The sequence below is a fragment of the Mirounga leonina genome, unplaced genomic scaffold, assembly GCF_011800145.1.
Source record: "Mirounga leonina isolate KUSES-001 unplaced genomic scaffold, KU_Mleo_1.0 Mir_180, whole genome shotgun sequence".
Taxonomy (NCBI): domain Eukaryota; kingdom Metazoa; phylum Chordata; class Mammalia; order Carnivora; family Phocidae; genus Mirounga; species Mirounga leonina.
Window position 1 is genome coordinate 6,240,419 of NW_023270469.1, and position 5,330 is coordinate 6,245,748.

At 45.4% G+C, this 5,330-nt stretch overlaps 1 protein-coding gene across 1 annotated transcript in view; it reads right to left on the reverse strand.

Moving 5' to 3' along the window:
- CDH13 (cadherin 13) overlaps nucleotides 1–5,330 on the reverse strand; it is a 1,404,901-nt gene that overhangs the window by 1,399,407 nt on the left and 164 nt on the right. The gene's annotated exons all lie outside the window — the stretch shown is intronic.

A 5,330-nucleotide genomic window follows, 5' to 3' on the forward strand; every position in this document is an offset into this window, starting at 1 on the left:
TTTTGTTTTTCCTTTCTCCATTTCCCTACTCCTCTTCAGCCAGAGTGATCTCAAGAATGACATAATTCTATCGTACAATTTTGAAGTGTCTTTCTTCTCAAAACAATTCAATAGCTTCACAGTGTCTTTGAAAATCCTAATGACTTAACATATGGCCTTTAGAGATCTGGCCCTAGCTTGCCTCTCCAGGCTTGTCACTTATACCATAGGCATCATTCAAACCCCTTTCCACCTCACTGAAACACTCCTTCACTCCTCAGCCCTTTCCCTTTCTGATCTCAGCTTAGATGTCACTTCCCCAAGGAAGGCTCTCCAAGCTCCTCAAAGCCAGATTAGGTTCCCTGCCATAACTCATATCTCTAAGTCTTTAGGAACTATATCTTGTCTGTGGCATATCCTCAGGGGAGGGGTAGTTCCCCTAGCACCTATCAAAGGGCCAGGAACAAAACAGATGCTCAAAAATATTTGTTAGAGAATGAAAAAGACAGGGGGTATAAAAAATAGGAGCCTACCTATCACACAATCATAAAGTAGTAAGACTTAGCCATTAAGTTCAAGGATAGGCTTGTGACAACGGAAAAGAAAGGATGAATAGGGGCACAATAAAAATGCTAAATGGGAAGTTCACAAACCTGAATCCTGACTGAGTTGATGCAATTCAGTATACACAATTAGGAGATTCATCTAACTCAGCAGTGTCCAAATCCTGACTGATCATCAAAATCACCCAGGCATAAGGATGATTTTTTGTTTCGATGTGTTTTAATTTTTCCTGATAATTCTGTCATAACTATATCTAACCAATATTTAGGAACTATTCACCTGTATGTCCTGTAAGGCAACTTTCAGCACTAAGTTCTAATTAAACCAAGATATCCACAAACAAGTAATTGATAACAGGACTTGGTAAGTAACTAAATCTAAGAGCAAAAAGGATGTTATTATACAAATTAGATTTTTTTTAGCGGGTTGGCCTAGTCACAATTTGCATATAAAAGGCAGCCAATAAACACTAGATTATCAAATGAACGAGGTGAGCAGTTAAGAGTAGATTTGATGTTGGATTTGAGTTTCTCCCAACTGTGGCTCTACCAATAATTTGTCCTTCAGGGCTATGTCAACAGAACTCTCTTCCTTCTTGCCTCAAATGGGTATTTGTATTTGACCCTGCTATTTTGGCTATTACAAACATTATCTCTTCTGTGGGTTACAGCACCCAGTTTCTCTTTAAGAATTACCCTCCCCCATTTTGTAGTCCTACAAGAACTATAATCAGGTCTTGACTCTCTCTTAGACTTTGAAAGCCTGAGTGTCCTAAGAGCAGAGAAATCAGTTGGTGTTTGTCATTGTTGCAGTGGCACTAAGTTAATTCCTGCTTCTGAGATCCTTGGGCTGCCCTGGTTTCTCACCATTTAACTTGGCCTTGTTCTCAGACCATTACGTCTAGAAACTATCCAGTATCCTTCTAATAAACCCCCATTTAATAAGCCATTATCAATTTTTGATAGTTGCAAAAGAACAAAAACAGAGAGGAAGAAATGTGATCCATGTAATTTTAAATTTTATCACGGCGTCATTAAAAAAAAGAAACACATGAAATTAATTTTAATGCTATATTTTATTTAAAGCAAGACATATGAACTATTATTTCAACATCGTCAATATAAAAACCACTGAGACATTTTGTTTTGTTGTTCCAAGGCTTTGAAACGTACCATGTATTTTACATGTATAGCTCACCTCAACTTCGACACTAGATTTTCAAAGGTTAAAGTGAAATGTAGCCCTTCCAAAACTGTGTATAATGAGAAAATATTTTACACTACTCGTTTTTAAATTTAACTAAAATTAGGGGCGCCTGGGTGGCCTAGTCATTAAGCATCTGCCTTCGGCTCAGGTCATGATCCCAGGGTCCTGGGATCGAGCCCCGCATCTGACTCCCTGCCCAGCGGGAAGCCTGCTTCTCCCTCCCCCACTCCCCCTGCTTGTGTGCCCTCTCCCTGTCTCTCTGTCAAATAAATAAATAAAATCTTTAAAAAAAAAATTTAACTAAAATTAAATATTCAGTTCCTCAGTCCCAATATCCACATTTCAAGTGCTCAGTAGCTATATACGACTAAGCTTACTGTATTGGGCTGCAGTCTTAGATCTGCTACTAGAGTGAAGAGACTCAGGGGATCTTTTCTTGATATATCTAGTAACTGGAAGAATTGGGAAGTTTTCACACTTCCAACAAATTCCATTATGAACGGATTCAGAATTGTGTGAAGACCTACAGAAGTATCTCTTCCCCCAAGATGACATTTCCTTGACTTTGTAACTGAAACAGGTCAACACATTATTGAGTGTGAGAGTCATCTTCTGTATTCTATAATTTAGTAGCAAAGAGCTATCAAGGAGTTATCTTTCCAGTCAGGTGGTTTAATCCAAAGTTAAAATTACCTTACTACTCTTAAGTCACTTCTCATTTATTACATTTTGATGGGTGGGAAGAGCCTTTGGTGACTAGTTTTAAGTATTTCCATTGTCAAATAAAAATGTAGAAATTTGAGTATCAGGTTGAAGAATTTGACCTTTATCCCTCAGACAGTAAGTTATTATAAATTTTGGAGTTGGAGAGTGACATGATGAAGCCACGGTTTCATGAAAATGAATCAGAATCCAGTGTGCAAGTAGACTGGTAACAAGAGGTCCATAGGGAAGGTGTGCAGCTCCTAGCATCCTTAGCTGATGTACATATGCTCTTATTTCTGCCAGGACTTGTTTTCCTCTTAAGTTGTCAAGACATATGCTCATCCTTCAAGATCTAGTTCATAGTCAGGCAGTTTCCTGGATGTAGAGAGCAGACTGGGTCACTTCTTCACCTCTGCCCCCACAGAACTTCTTTCAAAATTCTAAACAGAAGTCAAATTCGGAGATAAAAAATAGAATGGTAGTTACAGAGGAGGAGAGAATGGGGAATTAATGTTTAATGGGTACAGAATTTCAGTTTTGCAGGTTGAAATGTTGTTAGAAGGTGGAGCAGAGACAATAAAGTATCCCCCAAACTGAGAAGGCACTTTGAGACTGGAAAACGAAGCAGGTCACTCCATACAGTTTACACAGAGTTTCATTCAGGGTAACTTACTGACAAGGGGGATTGGGCAGAGAACAATCTGCAGCAGCTGCGTAGTTATTCTCTGAAAAATCCACACCTTAATGTACAAATTTTATAAAGGGAAGAGACATGCAGAAGGGCATTGTACTGAGATCAAAGGGTTCAAACGCACCTCAAAGGGCTTGCACACACCTGACAGCTAACCTTCAGTTATCTATTGGCACCACCCGTGTCAAGAAGGGGAGAAACTACATTATCTCTAACAAATTAATGAGACGCCAAACAAGCCTCTCCTCATCCCAGCCTTTGTGGGCATTTCTAAGGTACGTATATTCATCTCCAAGGGGCCTGGGACATATAACCCCAAGAGAGGTCACTAAGGAAACATGAACAAGATGGAGTTAGTATTGTCAGAACTCCTACAAATGTGTCCCATGTATGCATGGAAGTGATGGTAGCACAAAACTAAGATTGAAAAAAAAAAAAAAAACTAAGATTGATTGGAAAGCTATTCCTGAGGCTAAATTGTCCCCTTTCAGATCTCAACTACAATGTCACACCTTTAACAGTCCCTCCATCTTCCAAGGCAGAAAGGTTTAGGTGCCTTTGCTATACCCGCTCATGAACCCCATACTTTTCTTACAGGGTTATTATTATTATAATTGTTATCTATCGCTAATTATGTGGTGTATCGGTTTGCTCTGGCTACCATAATGAAACAGTACAGACCAGGTGGCTTAAAACTTTATTGTCACAGTTCTGGAGGCTCTAAGTTCAAGATCAGGGTGTCAGCAGAACTGGTTTCTTCTGAGGCCACTCTCCTTGTGTGCAGATGGCCATCTTCTCGTCCTCGTCACACAGTGTTCCCTCTGGATGCATGCAACCCTGGGGTCTCCTTGTGTCTCATTTCTTCCTCTTACAGAGACACCAGTCAGACTGGATTAGGACCTACCCTAAGGGCCTCGTTTTAACTTAATCACTTTCTTAAAGACCCTATCTCCAAATACAGTCAGAATCCAAGACAAAACCCTGATGAACTGTGGAGGGACACAATTCAGCCCACACCATCATCGCCTCTATTGTTCCCACTTGGAAAATTATGACAACTCTTGTCTTGTTCTCATTTCAGGACCTTTCAGTTGCTATCCCTTCTCCAGCTCTTCGCAGAGTAGGTTTTTCTCAACTTTCCAGCCTTCGCACCGTCACCTGACAAGGGCCATCGTGGACCACCTGACCCAAAGCAACCCCACGAGTCACTGTATCCCATCATTTTCTTTCTTCCATGGCACTCACCATTAAGGTCAGCCGCAGGAAAGGGGGGTCGCGTGTCTTTGTGCACGGCTGGAGCCCAGTGTCTCACGCGTGGTTATGAGCGAGCTTCAGTAACCACTTACCGTATCATAACGACTTTACGGACGCCACTGAGAACGCCTGCCAGGCCAGGGCCACGATTTGGGGGGGCGGGGTTACGGTTTCTTCTTTTTTCCTTCACCAAGTTTTCTGGCTCTGGGCTCTCACACTTACCAGCTGCGCGAACGCGTAAGTGCCCTCCCCTCCCTCCGTGGGCCTCAGGGTCCCTAAGGACATGACAACACAGTGTCCCGAGCTGTCAGCCAGCGCCAGGAGCGCGGCGTGGGGCAGCGAGCCGCGGGCACGGCCTCAGGCCCGCCGCCCCCCTGCCAACGGTGTGGACGTCGTCTTCGGGCGGGCGGCGCAGCACGGAAGCCACCGCCTCCCCAGTTCTCTGGGCCAGGGGGCCGCCCGTCCTCGCGCCGGCGGGTTCGTCTCGGGCTGATTCGCAGGACCTCGGAGTCGGAGACGCCACGCGGCCGCAAACGGGGAGGGCAGCACGGTTTTCCGCCGCATTTCCGGAGCCCGGGCCGCCCGGGTCCGCACCCGCCTCCCTCGCTCCCTCCCTCCCTCCGACTCCCGGGCCAGCGGAGCAGCCTTCGCGGGCCTCAGGGTCCTCCGCGTGGGAGAAACGGCTACGCGGGCCGCGGTGCAGGGGCCGGGAAGCCCGTCGTCCGCGACGCAAACGCGTGTCGGACGCGGTCCAACCGGGACGGTGCGGCGAGCGCCTCAAAGGTCTCACCAGCTCCGCTGGGCCGGCGAGGCGCGGCGGGACTCGCCACCGGCCGCTCCCAGGGGCCAAAGCTCGGGCCTCCTCCGAGGGAGGCCGCTCTGGACGTGCCCCTCCCTTCGTCAAGGGGCGCTCACCCCTGCGTGTCCTTAC